Source organism: Triticum aestivum, chromosome 5A (genome assembly GCF_018294505.1).
Source record: "Triticum aestivum cultivar Chinese Spring chromosome 5A, IWGSC CS RefSeq v2.1, whole genome shotgun sequence".
Taxonomy (NCBI): Eukaryota; Viridiplantae; Streptophyta; class Magnoliopsida; order Poales; family Poaceae; genus Triticum; species Triticum aestivum.
Genome location: NC_057806.1, coordinates 102,856,853 through 102,876,999, shown reverse-complemented (window position 1 = coordinate 102,876,999; position 20,147 = coordinate 102,856,853). Strand labels below are relative to the sequence as shown.

General features: G+C 44.8%; 1 long non-coding RNA gene across 1 annotated transcript; it reads left to right on the top strand.

The window, feature by feature from the left end:
- The first annotated feature begins 14,394 nt into the window (after nucleotides 1–14,394).
- On the top strand, nucleotides 14,395–19,541 carry LOC123102491 (uncharacterized). Its single transcript, XR_006448968.1, has 2 exons — nucleotides 14,395–15,923; nucleotides 16,058–19,541. It is a non-coding gene; the product is annotated as an uncharacterized lncRNA (long non-coding RNA).
- Nucleotides 19,542–20,147: the final 606 nt, after the last annotated feature.

Genomic DNA, 20,147 nt, shown 5'->3' with positions numbered 1-20,147 from the left:
CGAGATAGAGTGCCAATCATGTGGGGGTCGGTTGTCTTGCGAGATCTTTACATTTTCTTTTTTGAACACCAGATATTTACATCATCTAATGATTTTTAACTCGCACACAAGTACACAAAATATGATTTTTCAAACCGTTATGTTCAGGTGTTGCATGTAGATGTAGTTCAAATTTGAATTGTAGTCATTAAATGGTTAGAAAATCACTTAAATGTCTTCAAAAGGTCAAATGACCCCTGAAATTTTCCAAATTTTTACATGACAGTTGTATTAGTGCACGTTAAACGTAGAAAGAAATTTGAAGGCCGTAAGAGGAAGCTGATGTAGGGTAGAACCCTAGTGGCCCAATCTTTCACGAAAGGAGCGGATCCCACGAAGAATGCGAAGAACACGAGGAGGGAAACGAGGGGAAAATCACGGGGGGACACAAGAGAACACTCAAACCAACAAGTATGATCACACATGTGCTAGATCCTCGAAACACAAAGAGAGATACAAGATCCAAAGTCAACAACGGACGATACAAGAGGTAACCTGTTCTTCTCCGTGAGGAGGTCTTGAATCCACATGGGGATCTTCCAGTGAGGGGTCTTGAATCCAAGGTGGATCTTCTCCATAGAGGAGCCGCGGTCTCTCTCGTGGAGTAGATCCGATATGGGTGAGCGAAGCTCTATCTCTCAAATGAGCTATCACAACGCTAACCCTAGAAAGTTGTATGGGATAGAGTATATATAGTCTAGGGGGAGAAGGGGATACATGGGCCTCGGCCCTTTACTGTGCGTAGACAGGGAGGCCGGACGTCCGGGCATCGGGCTGGATGTCCGGGCGTTCAGGCGACGCCGGATGTCTGGGCTGGGGGGACCGGATGGCCGGGCTGGAGTGGTGACATTTGTTGATCTCGAATTCAGGGGTGTCCAGATTTCCGGGCAGGGGGGCAGATATCCGGGGCCTCGGGATGGGCCAGATGTCCGGGCTTGCGGGACGGATGTCCGGGGCCTGTAGGCACTTGGAGGCTGAGCAGATGAAGAGGCAGGCGCTCCAGGGGCCGGATGTCCGGGGCCTTGGCCGGATGTCCGGGGCCTGGGAGATGCTCTTGGCTCCTTCCGTTGGTTCTCCTCATCCGTGGACTTGGGGACTTGTCCGTCTTCATGCGCATCTTCGGGAGGACCCCCTTGGTACCTAATCATGCACAACATCTCGTACTTAGGTAGTAGCCATGTCTCATGCATAGAAAGTGGAAGTTCGGAGAGGAGTGAGTTCACCTTATCTTCGATAGCTTTGGCTCGGGCTCGTGTCATTGGTCCAAGTGGTGCCGTTGGAGGTGTGGGTGCATCCATGGGGATGATCTTAGGTTGCTCCGCATCATATCCCCTCCCTTGGGGAAGATCCGACCTCAGATCGAAATCCTCATCTCCATGGTAGGGCGAGAGATCTTTGATGTTGAAGATGTCGCTCACGGAGTACTTGTCACGAGGAATGTCGATCTTGTAAGCGTTGTTGTAGCGTGCAAGCACCTTGAATGGTCCATCCGCGCGTGGTCGAAGTTTGGACTTGCGTTCTTGGGGAAAACGGTCCTTGCGAAGGTTCAGCCACACGAGGTCTCCAATGTTGAATATCAGAGGGTGCTTGTTGACGTTGAGCTTGGTCGCAAGGCGTTGTACTTCACGCTCGATGGTGTTTCTTGTATCTTCATGCACCTTCTTGATATGGGTCGGTCTTGCACTTGCGTCCAAATTGATTCGCTCTCGGAGTGGTAGAGGTAGAATATCCAATGGTGACAAAGGGTTGAATCCGTAGATGACCTCGAAAGGGTACTTGCCGGTTGTTGAGTGTCTTGCTCGGTTGTAGGCGAACTCGGCAATGGGTAGGCACTCCTCCCACTCCTTGATGTTCTTCTTGATGAGTACTCAAAGTAGAGCGGAGAGTGTGCAGTTTGTCACCTCCGTTTGGCCGTCGGTTTGAGGATGGTACGCCGTGGAGAAGAATAGCTTGATTCCGAGCTTGGCGCATAGGGTCTTCCAAAAGTAGCCAAGGAACTTGACGTCGCGGTCCGAGACGATGGTTTTTGGCACACCATGGAGACGCAAAATTTCCCTACAAAAGAGATTAGCAACATGTGAAGCATCGTCTATCTTGTGGCAAGGAATAAAATGTGCCATTTTTGAGAAACGGTCCACAACGACAAATATGGAATCTTTCCCATTTCGAGTTCTAGGAAAACCAAGTACAAAGTCCATGCTAATGTCTTCCCATGGTTGGTATGGAATTGGTAAAGGCATATAGAGACCGTGAGATTGAGCTTTGGACTTAGCTTTGCGACATGTAGAACACCGGTTGGTGAAGCAATTGACGTCCAGAAACATCTTTGGCCAAAAGTAGCTCTTCGAGAGCGTGGCGAACGTCTTGTCGCGTCTGAAGTGTCCCATTAAGCGTCCTCCATGCGATTCCTACAAAAGCAACAAACGAAGAGATGACTCGGGGATGCAAAGTTTGTTAGCTCTCATAAGATAGCCGTCTTTAATGTAATAGCGTTCCCAAGATGTATTCGACAAACACTTGGCATAAGGAGTAGCAAAAGTTGCATCATGCTCATACAAGTCTTTGATATGCTCGAAGCTAATGACATCTAACTCAAGTTGTGTGACAAGCATGCATATGCGGGAAAGAGCATCCGCTACTATGTTTTCTTTACCCTTGATGTACTTGATGACATAGGGAAAAGACTCAATAAATTCACTCCATTTAGCATGACGCTTGTTCAACTTAGTTTGTCCCTTAAGATACTTGAGAGTCTCATGATCGGTATGAATGATAAACTCATGGGGACAAAGGTAATGTTCCCATTCATGCAAAACACGGACTAAAGCATATAAATCTTTGTCATAGATGGGATAATTGAGTTGCGCTCTAGAAACTTTCTCACTAAAGTAAGCTATGGGGCGCTTCCCTTGCGTTAAAACACCTCCTATGCCATTACCACTAGCATCACAATGAATTTCAAAAGGCTTATCGAAGTTTGGTAAAGCAAGCACAGGAGCATGAGTAAGCAAATTCTTAAGCTCATTGAATGCGGTATCTTGGGATGGTCCCCAAACAAAAGGCGCATTCTTCTTGCTCAAAGCATGCAAAGGCAAAGCAATGGTGCTAAAATCCTTCACAAAGCGACGATAGAAACCCGCAAGGCCAAGAAAACTAGGCACTTGATGCAAGTTGGTTGGTTGCGGCCAAGTCTTAATAGCATTAATCTTGGACTCATCAACATGAACACCCTTAGAAGAAACAACAAAACCCAAGAAAACGAGCTTATCAACACCAAAAAGGCATTTCTCCATATTAGCATAGAGGCACTCTTTTCTAAGAGTTTGCAAAACGGTGCGTACATGGGTGACATGCTCTTTGAAAGATTTGCTAAACATAAGAATATCATCAAAGTAGACCACAACAAATATACCAATGTAAGGGCGAAAGACATGATTCATGAGGCGCATAAAAGTGCTCGGTGCTTCCGAGAGACCCATAGGCATGACTAACCACTCATACAAACCAAACTTGGTTTTGAAGGCGGTTTTCCATTCATCACCCACTTGTATGCGGATTTGATAGTAACCACTCTTAAGATCAATTTTGGAAAATATAGTGGCACCGCTAAGCTCATCAAGCATATCATCTAGGCGTGGAATGGGATACCTATAGCGAACGGTGATAGCATTGATAGGTCTACAATCGGAGCACATGCGAAAACTACCATCACGTTTTGGCACAAGAATGACCGGAACGGCACAAGGGCTCAAACTTTCACGCACATGTCCGTGGTCTATGAGATGCTTTACTTTCCTTTGTATTTCTTTTGTTTCGTCGGGGTTGACACGGTATGGAGCTTTGTTCTGAAGAGGTGCTCCGGGGATGAGGTCGATTCGGTGCTCAATGCCTCGTAGAGGAGGTAGACCCGGAGGTAGCTCATCGGGGAAAATATCTTGAAATTCCTGCAAAAGAGAAGACAACACTAGAGGAAGAGTGTGAGAAGTGTTAGTTTGTGATGCATTGTCCTTGCACACGAGGACGTAGTGTAGGACACTAGATGGGTTCTCACACACTTCTCTCATCTCACGTTTGGTGGCATATAGAACTAGGTTCTTGTTTTCGCTCATCGTGGAGGCACTCAATTTTGGCTTGTGGCGCTCACTCTCTTTTTGGTGGCTCGCTCTCTCACTATGATCTCCACGATGGGTGGTTTGCTTGTCGACGATCACTTGACTTGGCGACATTGGATGGAGGACGTACTCCTTGCCCTTCATCTTGAAGATGTAGTGGTTTGTTCGGCCGTTGTGTATGACTCCTCTATCGAATTGCCATGGCCGTCCAAGGAGAAGATGACAAACGGTCATTGGAACGACGTCGCACTCCAAGGTGTCTTCGTAGGCGCCGATCTTGAAGGAGACTTGTACTCGGTGCTCGACTTGGATAGTGCCGGAGTCACTAAGCCATTGTACTTTGTATGGATGTGGATGCTTCGTCTTGGGCAATTGGAGCTTGGAGCAAATTTCTTCACTTGCGAGATTATGACAACTCCCTCCATCGATGACCTTGACAGATTGTCCATTGACGCTGGCCTTGGTGTGGAATATGTAGCATCATTGGTCTTCTTCTTGGTGATGTTGGAGAGTCAAGACTTTGGAGACAACAAGTGCGGGACTTGAGTCTTCATCACAAAAGACTTGTTCGTCTTCATTGTTCACTTGGCGGTGCATGGCGACTTGCTCGAGGTCTTCCATTTTGCCTTCGGTTATGGAGTCATAAGTGCCATCGTCGTTGAAGACCATGGTTCGCTTGTTGGTGCACTCTTAGGACTTGTGGCCTCGGCCTCCGCAAGTGAAACACTTGAAGGAACTCATCTTGACGGTCTCATTGGTTGGGGTTGATGATGATGAAACTCTCGGCTTGAAGTTGCTCATAGGAGGATGGCTTGTAGTTGACGAAGCTTTCTTGGAAGTCGACTTGTCGATGTTGGAAGTAGAAGGTCTTGTATTCGGTGTTGGAGTCATTAAAGCTTGGTTATTGGAGAAGCCATAGGACTTGGATGCGAACTTGGCATACTTGAAATCATCTTGCACTTGGTGTTCCGCTTTCGTAGCTTGGTGCACTAGCTCGATGAGATTTGAGTATGGTTGGAAGTCGGCGATCTTCTTGATAGGGTGATTGAGTCCGTTCAAGAGACGTGTCATTGTTTGCTCATCATCTTCCGTGACATTGGCTCTTATCATTGCAATCTCCATCTCCTTGTAGTATTCTTCAACGCTCTTTGTTCCTTGCTTGAGTTGTTGGAGTTTCTTGAAGAGGTCGCGGTTGTAGTAGGTAGGTACGAAGCGTGCTCTCATGACATCCTTCATTTGCGCCCAAGTAGTGATGGGTGGTTCACCTCTTGCCTCTCGGCGCTCTATGATTTGTTCCCACCAAATGAGGACATAATCTTGGAACTCAAGGGATGCCATTGGGATCTTCTTCTCTTCTTCAAAATTGTGCAAACGGAAGATCTTGTCAACCTTCAATGCCCATGAAAGGTACTCTTCGGGATCGTTGCTTCCGTTGAACTTGGGCATGGTGAACTTGAGTTTGCCATAACGTTGCTCTTCATTGTGTTGGGGTCGGGGATGATGACATCCATGTTGTTGATGATTGTGCAACTCGTGGTGCTCTTGGCGCGGAGGGTTGTTATCCTCATGTTGCTCTTGTCGTGGAGGATTTCCATTGTCTTCATGCTCTCGATGAACTTGATGGTGTTGGCGGGCGTGTGGAGGGTCTTTGCGAGCTCGAAGAGGAACTTGACGATGCACGCGAGCGTGAAATCTTTGTTCTTGAATTTCTTCGCGATGTGCTTCCTCTTGGTCACGGGCTTGTCGGCTTCGGTCGGCAACGGCTTGACTTGAATCGTGTAGAGCTTGTTGCACCGCAAGTGCTTGAGCGTCACGGAGTTGTTGTTCTTGACGTTGTGCCTCGGCATCTTGGGCAATTTGGTGTAGACGCGCTCGCTCTTCCTCTTCATGTTGGCGTTGTCGTTGCCGTTCTCGTGCTAGCGCAAAGGCCTCTTGAGTTTCACGTTGTCGGCGCTCTTGAGAGTCGGTGTCTCATAGGGGATTGAGGCTTGCTTGACGGTTGGTGCGCGCGGCTCGACGAAGAGTGTTCGATGTCGGTGTACTTGAGCCGGAGAGGGTGAAGTCGGAGTGGCGGCTTGAACGGCTCCTTCTTGAGGTGGAAGACGAGCGGTTGAGCAACAAAGCACGAATTTTGTCCATCCTTGCGTCATTCTCTTGCTTGTGATCGTCGAGCTTGTGGTCGAAGCAGTCCCTTGTACGTTGCTCAGAAAGTCGCAAGTCGGAGGCAAGGTTATCGATGCGTTCACTCATAGCTTGTTGCTCTTGATGCAAAGCACGTTGTGCACCGAAGAGGTGACTCTTGGTGACGAAAGAGTTCATGTCATCGTCTTGCTCCATGAAGAGTGGGTTGTTAGAAGTACTTGGCCTATCCATCATTCCAAGAAAAATGTGAGTGGTAGAAAGAGAAGAACGAGTACCAAATGTACCTTGACCGAAGTTGAAAGTGGATCGAGGATCACTCCAATGTAGGACAAGGAAATAACACAATTGGTACGAGTTCTTGTCGGTTTCTCACACCTACAGAAGTAAAAGCTTTTGGTGGAGCTTGGTTAGGATGGTGGCACAAAATTTGATGCAATTGTAAGTGAGCTTCAATAATGTTGGAAAAGATTCGCAAGATGCAATGTAACAAGTAGACCAAGCATATAAGGTACACGGAAACACACACGCAAAAAGATAAGTGGGGTTGTGCAACCAAAGGTGAGCCAAAATGTGGAATACACAAAAATGCTCTTGTTGCACAACACTAGAGAGACGCTAGCACGATTGCACAATAGGCGGATACAAGAACTTGTGCACAACCTACTTAGCAAAAATGAAACAACTTCTATCCCAAATATGTTCTATGCAAGGTGTTGCTATGATATGATCCAAGATGATCGAGTATGACAATCTTAATGTTGTAAGATGCTATGGTTCTTGCTTAAAAGCTCTTTGCTTATCTTTTCTCTTTGCTTAAAATCTTGTTTGGCTCTTTGATGTTTGAGCTCTTTTCTCATGCAATGCTTGACGAACCAAGATAGCAAATGAGTATGTGATGAGAACTTTGTGACACAAGAGATGATACCAATATTGGCAACAATGATGTATGGATGCTATGGGAAGTATGGTCACTAATGTGCACAAGTCTCATTGCCGGCAATACTCAATGGCTAGTCTCAATGGGTAAGCAACGCAAAGGAGTAAGGCTATGATGGCTATCAATGTAATGGCAAGAATGATATGTCCAATACCAAGATGAGGTTACTGGCCTTGCTTCCGTATGGTGTCAAAATTGTGGCACGAATACCAAGTCGTAGTCGAGGTGGTCGATGTTGATGACGCATTCGTGGCGAAGATGAGTGGCGGTGATGTCGATGTCGAACCGTACCTAGATAGCCGAAACACAAAAGGATACGGTACCGCAACTCAAATTGTCAAACCTCAAAGTAGCAATTGTGTCGGAGAGCGAAACGTTCCAAAAATGGTTGGGTTATGCGGAAGTGGTGGAGGTATGCAGAAGTATATATGGTATATGGTGGGCACCGGAACAAAATTTGGTGGAAAATGGGCGGAAAACGGGGCGGTGGATGGAGATGTTGCTGCCAGGGGCCGGATGTCCGGGTGGGGCTGGATGTCCGGGCTCTGGATCCGGGGACGAACGGGATGAACACGCATGGGGAGGTTATATTCGGGCGAAATTTCGGAGGAATTTGTGGATGGGAAAAGGGGAAAAAGGAAGGGAAGCTAGATCCACTCAAAACAAAGAAAATCCACGGATCCAAACCAACAAAATCTCAACACACCAACAAATCACAAAAAAAAATTGGGGCTATTTTTGGTGGGGAATTTTCGAATTAGGATGAAAAACAACAAAACAAGGCTAGAAACACAACGGGGAGGCTCCGAAATCGTGATGAACGTGGCTCTAGATACCAAGATGATGTAGGGTAGAACCCTAGTGGCCCGATCTTTCACGAAAGGAGCGGATCCCATGAAGAACGCGAAGAACACGAGGGGAAAATCACGAGGGGGACACAAGAGAACACGCAAACCAACAAGTATGATCACACATGTGCTAGATCCTCGAAACACAAAGAGAGATACACGATCCAAAGTCAACAACGGACGATACAAGAGGTAACCGGTTCTTCTCCATGAGGAGGTCTTGAATCCACAAGGGGATCTTCCCGTGAGGGGTCTTGAATCCAAGGTGGATCTTCTCCGTAGAGGGGCCACGGTCTCTCGTCGAGTAGATCCGATATGGATGAGCGAAGCTCTATCTCTCAAATGAGCTATCACAACGCTAACCCTAGAAAGTTGTAAGGGATAGAGTATATATAGTCTAGGGGGAGAAGGGGATACACGGGCCTCGGCCCTTTACTGTGCGTAGATAGGGAGGCCGGACGTCCGGGCGTTCAGGCGACGCCGGATGTCCGGGCTGGAGCGGTGACATTTGTTGCTCTCAGATTCAGGGGTGTACGGATTTCCGAGCAGGAGGGCCGGACAACCGGGGCCTCGGGAAGGGCCGGATGTCCGGGCTTGCGGGCCCGATGTACGGGGCCTGTAGGCACTTGGAGGCTAAGCAGCTGAAGAGGCAGGCGCTCCAGGGGCCGGATGTCCGGGGCCTTGGCCGGATGTCCGGGGCCTGGGAGATGCTCTTGGCTCCTTCCGTTGGTTCTCCTCATCCATGGACATGGAGACTTGTCCATCTTCATGCGCATCTTCCAGAGGACGCTCTTGGTACCTAATCATGCACAACATCTCGGACTTAGGTAGTAGCCATGTCTCATGCATATAAAGTGGAAGTTCGGAGAGGAGCGAGTTCACCTTATCTTCGATAGCTTTGGCTCGGGCTCGTGTCATTGGTCCAAGTGGTGCCGTTGGAGGTGTGGGTGCATCCATGGGGATGATCTTAGGATGCTCCGCATCAGAAGCTATCTCCCGTTCGTCATCAAACATGCATTGTTCCCTCTCAAAACCGCGAACTTTCTAGTGAGTTGCTCCGGTTTGTGAGGGGTGTGTGTTCAGACTTTCGTCAAACATGCCAATTTTTTACCACATCATCTTGGTGGCATGACATTAAATCAAGCAAGGTTTCATGTTTTTCTGAACATTTTTTATTTTTTTGGAATTAAAATGCCATGGCACTCAATGCATGTGCCCATGCCTTGAGACCAATATGTTTGAAAATTCCTTCTAATTTACTACACATGTGGATGAACAGCCTCCCAAGGTCGAGGTGTTCTTTTGCTTGGTGGGTGTGTTGCCGAGGATCAGGATCATATCTCCCTCCCTTTCTTTTCTCTCCCTCTAGCTACGGTGATAGCTAGCTCTATTTATAGTGGCCCTGGTCCTCTTCCCAAATATTGAGCGGGAAGGGAGCCAACAATGGCCAATTCGAAAGGGAGCCTGGCTGGCGAGGCTGCTCCTGAGGAGGTCTTGCGTTGTCCGCTTGCGAGGCTTGGCCCCTCGCGAGGGTCTTGGTTCCTTGTCGATGACGATGGGCCGTACAGACCTGCCAGCACAGCCACGCCATGGGCCGCAGGTAGGCAAGTCTAGGGACCCCCGTTCCCAGGACGCCGACAAAGTGCTCCCTAGGTGGTTTTGGTAATTAATGTCAACATATCTCCGGTTGGACTAATGTTTTTATCTATAATATTTTAGACAAGTTCAACAGATGGAGTGGTGTGGACAAGAAGATGTGGAACCCCATCAAACTGCTAGGACAAAAGATTGGCTCAAGCTCTAAACCTCAAGACTCTACATTTTACTTTCATTGATCCAAGATCACATTGAGTCCATAGGAAAGCCAATACTATTAAAAGGTGATGAGGTGTTGCTTAATGGGTTTCTTGCTCAAAATTCTCAGTGATATGCTCCAAAAAAACCTCGACCACTTTCCCATATCCACATATGGCCCAAACCAAAGATCAAACTCGGCCCCACCGAAATGTTCTATCCGGCGCCACCGAGTTCTCTTGACATAGCCACTGCCGGAAACCCTAATCCATTCGGTGTCACCAAGATGGGCTTGCAAACTCTCTATTGCCTGTTGCAATAATTTTAGTCTTACCGAGATAAGCAATCGGTCCCACCAAGTTTGCCTGACCAACTCTCTGTTTTTCTTATTACCAAAATTGGTCTCACCGAGTTTGTGTAATCGGTCAAACCGAGATGAGGTTTTATCCTAACCCTAGCACATCGGTCTCACCGAGTTGATCATATCGGTCCCACCAAAATGCCTAACGGTCACATTATGAACTAAATCGGTCCGACCGAGTTTCATTATTTAGTCCCACCGAGTTTGGTGATTTGTGTGTAACGGTTAGATTTTGTGTGGAGGCTATATATACCCCTCCACCCACTCTTCATTCATGGAGAGAGCTATCAGAACATGCCTACACTCCAGCAGTCATTTTCTCAGAGAGAACCACCTACTCATGTGTTGAGACCAAGATATTCCATTCCAACCATATGAATCTTGATCTCTAGCCTTCTCCAAGTTGCTTTCCACTCAAATCATCTTTCCACCAAATCCAAATCTGTGAGAGAGAGTTGAGTGTTGGGGAGACTATCATTTGAAGCGAAAAGCAAGGAGATCATCATCAACACACCATCTATTACCTTTCGGAGAGTGGTGTCTCCTAGATTGGTTAGGTGTCACTTGGGCCTACGTCAAGATTGTGGAGTTGAACCAAGGAGTTTGTAAGGGCAAGGAGATCACCTACTTCGTGAAGATCTACCCTAGTGAGGCAAGTCCTTCATGGGCGATGGCCATGGTGGGATAGACAAGGTTGCTTCTTCGTGGACCCTTCGTGGGTGGAGCCCTCCGTTGACTTGTGCAACCGTTACCATTCGTGGGTTGAAGTCTCCATCAACATGGATGTACGATAGCACCACCTATCGGAACCACACCAAAAATCTCTGTGTCTCCAATTGCATTGCACACTCCAATCCCATCCCTTTACTTTCTTGCAAATTGCGTGCTTTACTTTTCGCTACTCATATACTCTTGTCATGCTTGCTTGAATGTATTGTGAATGTTTAAACTTGTGATAAAACTCCACCTTAACTTGAAGAAATTAAAAACTCCTACTTTTCTTTGTTAAGAGTCTATTCACCCCCTCTAGACACCTCTTCTCGATCCTTTCAATTGGTATCATAGTATTGGTCTCCATTGCTTTGGTTTAAACACCTTTGGAGGAAGATGGATGAGTCTACGTTGCGGAGTCTTATACTTAGAGTGCCTATTCATGATGGAGAGTACTTTCATGAGTGAAAAAATGAGGTGCTTGTGATTTTCAATGAATATCATTTGAACAAGTATATTACTAGCCCTTGTGCACCCCATGTTGATCCTTTGCATCCTACCCTTGATGAGTCTATTGACATGATTCGCAACCTTAGAATTGTTAATCTTATCACTAGAGGTTTGCCTAGAAACTTGATTGGTTGCTTGCCTACTCTTGATTGTGCCTACACTATCTGGAGATTTCTTGAGGAACGATTTCCAAACTATTCCTTGAAAAACTTAGATGAGATCCTTCATAAGTCTATTCCGTTGAGTAGAGTTGCAATGACCCCAAATTTGGTGACTGTCTATTTGAGCTTACTAATCTTACGCGTGCCAAAGGAGATGTTGGAATCATTAGCGATATCATCTCCGAAGCCATTAGAATTCATAAAGATGATTATTGTGATGACCATTTGTCTAATGAATTACCCTCTCTAGGTATTGATCCATCACAAGACGATGTTGAACATGGATACTATGATGAGGATGATGATAGTGAATTTGATCTCGATGAGTCTATGAGACACTTTGGTCTTATGGCTAATCTTCGCGGCTACATGAATGGAGGAAAGGAATGGGTCCTTGATAGTGGATGTACCGATCATATGACCGGAGATAAGGATATGTTTCGTGAGCTTGCTGAAAATGACGATCCTCGAAAGTATGTCACTTTTGGTGACAACTCAAAGGGTAAGGTGGCCATCTCACATGATAGCTCCATACAAAATGTTATGCTCATTGAATCTCTTGTCTACAATTCACTTTCCGTATCTAGACTTGTTGATTTTGGCTTCAATGTCCTATTTACTGAAGTAGATTGCCAAGTGTTTCGTAGAGATAATCATAAAATGGTTTTTACCAATATGCGTAGAGGTGATATTTACATTGTTGACTTCACTAAAAAGGCTCAACCTAGAACTTGTTTTATTGCTAAATCTTTGAAAGGCTGGTTGTGGCATAGAAGGTTAGGTCATGTGGGCATGCGAAATCTTGATAAGCTTATTAAAGGTGATCATATCCTTGGAGTAAAAGATGTTATATTTGACAAGGATAGATTATGAAGTGCTTGTCAAGCAAGAAAACAAGTTGGAGGAAGTCATCCCGTGAAGAACATCATGACCACGAGAAGACTGCTCGAGCTACTTCATATGGATCTCTTTGGTCCCAATGCCTATAGAAGTCTCAGTGGTATGGTCTTGTCATAGTCGATGATTTTTCATGATTTGCATGGGTGTTCTTTCTTGATGATAAATCGCAGGTCCAAAAGATCTTCAAGAACTTTTCTAGGAAGGCCCAAAATCAATGTGAAGTGAAGATCAAGAAGGTTCGCAGCAACATTGGAACGAAGCTCAAGAACGCAAATGGAGTTGTTGAGAGGAAGAACCAAACTCTTATTGAGATGGCAAGAATTATGCTTGATGAGTACAAGACTCCAAAACACTTTTGGGCGGAAGTGGTTGAGACGGATTGTCATGCAACAAATCTCTTGTATCTTCACAAGTTACTCGGCAAGACGGCATACGAGCTCCTCACCGGTGACAAACCCCAAGTTGGATACTTTCGAGTATTCGGCTCAAAGTGTTACATTCTTGATAAGCATCGTCGTTCTAAATTTTCTCCTAAATCTCATGAGGGTTTCCTACTCGGTTATGTCTCAAACTCTCACACTTACCGTGCCTACAACAATTTCACCTGAAAGGTTGAAGAGACGGTAGATGTGAAGTTTGATGAATCTAACGGCTCGCAAGTAGAGCAATTGCCAATTGATGTAGGATACAAAAACCCTTCGAAAGCAATCCAAGACTTGTCTATTGGCAAGATTCGTCCAACGGAGGTGAAGGAGAGTACCTCGTCCGTCCAAGTGGAAGTTTCTACCTCACGACAAGGTGAACCAAGAGTTGACACGGAAGCATCCACAAGTGGGACACATCAAGATGAAGAAAATGAGGAAGTACACCAAGATGAACCACATCAACCTCCTTCTCCACCACGACAAGAGAACAACAACGTCAACAATGAAGAAGGCCAAGAAGAAGGACACAATGAAGAAGAATATGTTCCACCCCGACCCAAGCAAAAGCTCTCACGAGTTCGAGGAAGAGTCTCAAGATACCATCTCGTCAAGCAAATCTTCAATGATATCCAAACCGGGAGAATCACTCACTCTAAAACTCGTTTGGCTAATTTTTTCGAACATTATTCATTCATCTCTAGCATTGAACCTATGAAGGTTGAAGAAGCATTGGAAGATCCGAATTGGATAAATGCCATGCATGAAGAGCTACACAACTTTGAGAGAAATCAAGTGTGGACATTGGTCGAGAAGCCCGACAACAACCACAACATCATTGGCACCAAATGGGTGTTTCGCAACAAGCAAGACGAAGATGGCCAAGTCGTCCGCAACAAAGCACGTCTCGTCGCCCAAGGCTACACTCAAGTCGAAGGTATGGACTATGGTGAGACATATGCCCCCGTTGCTAGACTTGAGTCCATTCGCATCTTACTTGCCTATGCTAATCACCATGATATTACCTTGTACCAAATGGACATTATAAGTTATTTTCTAAATGGTGAAATTGAGGAGGAATTTTATGTTAAGCAACCTCCCGGCTTTGTCAATCCTAAGAAACCCGACCATGTTTACAAACTTCACAAAGCTCTTTATGGTCTTAAACAAGCTCCTAGAGCATGGTATAAATGCTTGACCAAGTTCCTTATTGAAAAAGGCTTTGATATTGGTGATAGAGCATTTCCTCATATAATCTTTTTAGCCTTTTTGCATCAAATTGTAATCATATTTTCACATTATTTACTCGAAAGATATTCAAATACTCATATTATGTCACATTTACAACACTACTCCATCTTTTGCAGAAAAGGGCGAAAAGGCCCAAATCCTTCTATATTGGAGTGTCTAAGTGGTTGCGGTTGCTGCATTTTGCGGAAGGACTCGAGTATGAAGAATTAAAGAAATGGAGGGCCAAAACTAAAGAAGAAAGGGATCTACTTGAGGCTGAAGAAGAGAAGAAGGAGGGAAAAAGTGCAAAATGGCAGATCAGGGAGGGGATCAAAATCCCTAGCAGCCTCCATTTCCAAAGTGAGCCTGGCACACATCTCTCTCCCTCATCCCTCCTTCTCCACCTCCGGCCATCACCGCAGCCAGGCCGGCGTGGCGGTGCGCCACCAGCTCCACCACTCCACCACAACCAGCATCACCACCCATCCATCCATCGCGCGCCCAACGCCCGTGCTGCCCTCTTCCCCCATGTCCCTGCTGCCCTTCTACTCCTCCTCTTGCTGTTGTCTTCTTCCCTGAACTCCTAACCCTGCTATTGCTCTTCTCCTTCTTCTTCTCTCAACGCTCCTGCTGCTCCTTCTCCTTGCATCCCCTTGCTGCTGTTGCCTCAACCTGCTGCTTCTCTCTCCCTGACGCCCCTGCTGCTGCTACTACTCTAATCTCCAACCTGCTGCTGCTCTTCGCCGGCGCCCCTTGCTGCTCCTCACTCGCTGAAGCGCTGCTCTGAACCCCTCTTGCTGCCGTATTCTTCTAGGACCCCAACTGTTGTTGTTCCCCTTTTCTCTCTTTACTTCTCACGAATTTCTAAAATCAGTATGATGAATATGGTGTACTGTTCTGCACACATTATTGGTGCCTTCATGTGTTTTATGGTCTGCTACAATTTCAATGTACTTGTGTAAAACTATACAATATTTGGTTTCTAGTGTCTGAATCCTTGTGTCTATTATTGTTGTACTAATATTTGTCAGCGTGAATTGGCTAGTGTGATGTGAGCCCTATACTTGTGCTTTATATTCCTGTTGGTGTCTAGTGTTCAGTTTGTGGTATCCGTGTTAGCTTTGTACCTGTGATATAAATATATATGTTCGTGTTTTGATATATTTTTGTCCCTGTCATATTATTGTTTCTTCCCTCTGTTATATGTATGATAGTTATATATGTGTCCTTGTCATGTTACTTCCCTCTTGTTTTAGTCTATGCTGTCAGTAGTAATCTGAAATACCAATAAGAAAGCAAGTTCAAATCTTTATATCCCTCTGCTTCTTTTTTCATTTTGTTTGTCGTCAACCTTGTTTAGTTTAGGTTTTATTTTCTGCATCCGTCTCTTAAAATTGTGTTACCTAGATTTAGCCGAGCATAGTCGTCGTCGCCTTGTCCCTGTGGGGAACACGACACTCGCAGTTCGGGCAAAATATCCCGATGTACCTTCAATTGATCATTTTGGCACTGTTTCCGGGGACTAGCGTCGAGCGATTGTGTTAGGCTATAGACTAGGTTTTTCTTCTTTTTCTAGTTTGTGCCATATATTTGTGATATATCTCTAACCACTAACCCTTGTTCTAGCTAGTATCTTTTTGTTTTCTTTTCCTTTTGCAGGTTAGAGCTATCTGCTCGGTTATGGCATATTATTTAGATTGTCTCGGAGATGCGAGGAACACTATAAACAGCATGTAAACTATTCAAGAACTGATAAGTAAGATTTCCCATCGATTAGATGATTTAGCTCGGCAGCGAGAAGTAGTTTTTGAGGATAGGCCTAGCTCTTATGATCCTTATCCTAGAGGTCATCCTTATGTTGCTCATACAAGCCATATTTGTGGATTTCAGGGACATTCACCCACTAAATGTCAGCGTGGTTACTCTCACTCTCCCGATTGTTATGGCATGAGCTTCGCCCCACAGCCTAGCTCATACCAAAACAATTACTCATATGGGTGGCCTGAGAACCAGAATATGTCATATAGGAGCAACAACCCTGAGATCTCACTGTTTGCTTCTAGTAATCATATGCAGGGATTTAGGTACAATGAGGAGAGCCACAACTATGCTCCACAATAGATTTATTCAGCTCCTACTCATATACCTCAACACCAGGAGATGTTTCCAATGGAGTTAAATGGTACTCCATTTGGTCAACCAACAACTCCAGCAACCGTCGAGCAATCTCATGTGCAAGTGCCCACACAAGATGAATTTGATGATACAGACAAGCTCACATTGCTTAGTCTCGAGTTCATTTGGAGTGCCGAGGATGATCCTATTAGGAAGGTTATACTAGAGGAAATGAAGAAGATCAAGAGTGGAAAAGAGCTAGTTGAAGAAGTAAGGAAGATTGAGAAGAACATCAACGCTGGCAGCACTATTTCTTCATAGCTTGAGCTGAGTGTTTCTGGGATTACCCTTGATACATCTGAGGTTCCAACACCTTCATATCCAGCCAAGGAAGATAGTAAGTGCCTTGAGGAAGAGATATCTCAGATTGAAGAAGATGAACTAGAAGACAAGGAACAAGATGACCAAGAGCTTGAATGCCCAAGTGATCAAGACGAAGATCCATTGCCTATCACTCCTGAAGAAGTAAAAGAAGCTCCTGTAGTTGAAGATGAAGAACTAGAAATTCATTTGCCCATCGTCATCCAAGAGCGTGATATAGCAGGTTTATCTAATCCTCTCAATGACATGCGTCCATATGAATTGTTTCCTACTACCTTGCATTGCATGATGTTATCTGTTAAAGTAGATTTGAAGAAGTGTTTGCTTGGATATGATGATACATATACTGTTGGTGGCATTGCTCATATTAATGATGATCACACTTATTTTCCTCATGCCAAACCTATGCTTAATGATAAATATCATCCTCATGTTAGTATTGAGCTTGCTGATTCCTATCATACTCGCCATGTTCTTTATAGCTATGCATATGTAATTGGGTACTCTATTGATGATTTAGAGGGCATTACCCCTTTCACTTGTATCTCTTTTGTCGAGTGCTCTTTCAGGTTTTCGCTACTGCACCGTTCACTACATGCTGACCAGGTTCGAGGTGACATTCCTTGGGACCGCGGTGGATTTAGAGCATGGTGAAGAGGAGAAGCAATGGGCACATACAAGGAAGAGAAAAGCTGGAGCGTGCACGAGGATAGAGAGCATGAGGATAGAGAAGCAAAAGGAGAGGAGTCGCGATGCAAGAAGATGTGAGATCATCGAGCGAGTTCTACTTCATAAAGCCTGGTGAGCTATTTCATGACCCCAATATGAATATATCATCTATTGATACAAGCTGAAATCAATTGCTAGTTGGGTTGCTTGAGCCAGTTATTACTTATTGTCAAGCTGAAATTCACCTTTGGTATGGTGCTTGTTGTGAATATGTGAACTGAATTGTGAATGCCTTGTAAACTAGTGATCTACATACTGCTTGCTTTGCTGAAATTAGTGAAAGTTATTAGTTTTGAGTGCTCAAATCCCTAGTACACTAGAAAACTACCATCATTTTCTGCATTTACTTTGATACACCTAGATCATCAAGTGTTAGATGCTGATTTTGTGCCAAGTGTCTTCCCATCCAGACCAATCACTTAACCACTATGGATTAGCATGCTATATTCTCTGGATCAGTAGCATGTGAACCAGAAATGGATGAGTGATGATTCTTGTTTCCTTCCTTATGTTTCATGCCATTGTAATTCCTTTGTTCAATATGTCATAATGAATATAAGTCTAGTCTACCTGCAGTAGCATGTCATGTTCCCTGAATCGGTGGCGTGTTAAATTTGGTAGCTTGGACAGCAATAAATAAATAAAAATGCAATATTTGTCGAACCATGTGTATACCATGTTCTCGGGATCGGTGGTATGTTCCTTTGATGAGACTGATAAAATATTATCATTGCTTCCTTCAAAATTCAATAAGTAGTTTAGCCATAATGTTGTGTTCCTGGTAACAAGTATTTCTGGGGATCATGCTCTCTTTAGGAACCTTTTGGCACAATCTGCATTTAAACTTGTTGATCCACTTTATCATTGTAAAAGTTTAAAATGATCGAGTCTACTAGTATCCTATTGCTTTGTAGCATCCTAACCATTAATCTTCACTAACTAAGTCTGAAGCATGCATTGTTTGGAGATCTACTTTACTAGGACCTTCTCTAGTCAGTTCACTATTCATACTCTTGCTCTTGTGATATGCCTTTGCTTGAGGACAAGAAAGATTTAAGTGTGGGGGAACTTGCTATAGAATTTCCTCATATAATCTTTTTAGCCTTTTTGCATCAAATTGTAATCATATTTTCATATTATTTACTCGAAAGATATTCAAATACGCATATTATGTCACATTTACAACACTACTCCATCTTTTGCAGAAAATGGCGAAAAGGCCCAAATCCTTCTATATTACAGTGTCTAAGAGGTTGTGGTTGCTGCATTTTGCGAAGGGACTCGAGTATGAAGAATTAATGAAACGAAGGGCCAACACTAAAGAAGAAAGGGATCTACTTGAGGCTGAAGAAGAGAAGAAGGAGGGCAAAAGTGCAAAATGGCAGATCAGGGAGGGGATCAAAATCCCTAGCAGCCTCCATTTCGAAACCGAGCCTGGCACACATCTCTCTCCCTCATCCCTCCTTCTCCACCTCCGGCCGCCGCCGCGGCCAGGCCGGCGTGGCGACATGTCACCAGCTCCACCACTCCACCACAACCAGCATCACCACCCATCCATCCATCCGCACCACATCCACCTCACGCAACTCACCAGACAGAGGGCCGGCGGTGCCTGATCCATCACGCGCCCAACGCCTGTGTTGCCCTCTTCCCCCATCTCCCTGATGCCCTTCTACTCCTCCTCTTGCTGTTGTCTTCTTCCCTGAACTCCTAACCCTGCTATTGCTCTTCTTCTTTTTCTTCTCTCAACGCTCCTGCTGCTCCTTCTCCTTGCATCCCCTTGCTTTTGTTGCCTCAACCTGCTGCTTCTCTCTCCCTGACGCCCCTGCTGCTGCTAATACTCTAATCTCCAACCTGCTGCTGCTCTTCGCCAGTGCCCCCTTGCTGCTCCTCACTCGCTGAAGCTCTGCTCTGAACCCCTCTTGCTGCCGTATTCTTCTAGGACCCCAACTGTTGTTGTTCCCCTTTTCTCTCTTTACTTCTCACGAATTTCTAAAATCATTATGATGAATATGGTGTACTGTTCTGCACACATTATTGGTGCCTTCGTGTGTTTTATGGTCTGCTATAATTTCAATGTACTTGTGGAAAACTATACAATATTTGGTTTCTAGTGTCTGAATCCTTGTGTCTATTATTGTTGTACTAATATTTGTCAGCGTGAATTGGCTAGTGTGATGTGAGCCCCGTACTTGTGCTTTATATTCCTGTTGGTGTCTAGTGTTCAGTTTGTGGTTGTTAGCTTTGTACCTATGATATAAATATATATGTTCGTGTTTTGATATATTTCTGTCCCTGTCATATTATTGTTTCTTCCCTCTGTTATATGTATGATAGTTATATATGTGTCCTTGTCATGTTACTTCCCTCTTGTTTTAGTCTATGCTGTCAGTAGTAATCTGAAATACCAATAACAAAACGAGTTCAAATCTTTATCCCCCTCTGCTTCTTTTTTCATTTTCTTTGTCGTCAACCTTGTTTAGTTTAGGTTTTATTTTTTGCATCCGTCTCTTAAAATTGTGTTACCTAGATTTAGCCGAGCATAGTCGTCGTCGCCTAGTCCCAATGGGGAACACGACACTCACAGTTCGGGCGAAATATCCCGCTGTTCTTTCAATTGATCAATTGGAAAGATTGATTCTAATCTTTTTACTAAAAGGGTTAATGGTGAATTATTTGTGTGCCAAATTTATGTTGATGATATCATATTTGGTTCAATTAACCCTCATTTTACTGAAAAGTTTGGAAAGCTAAT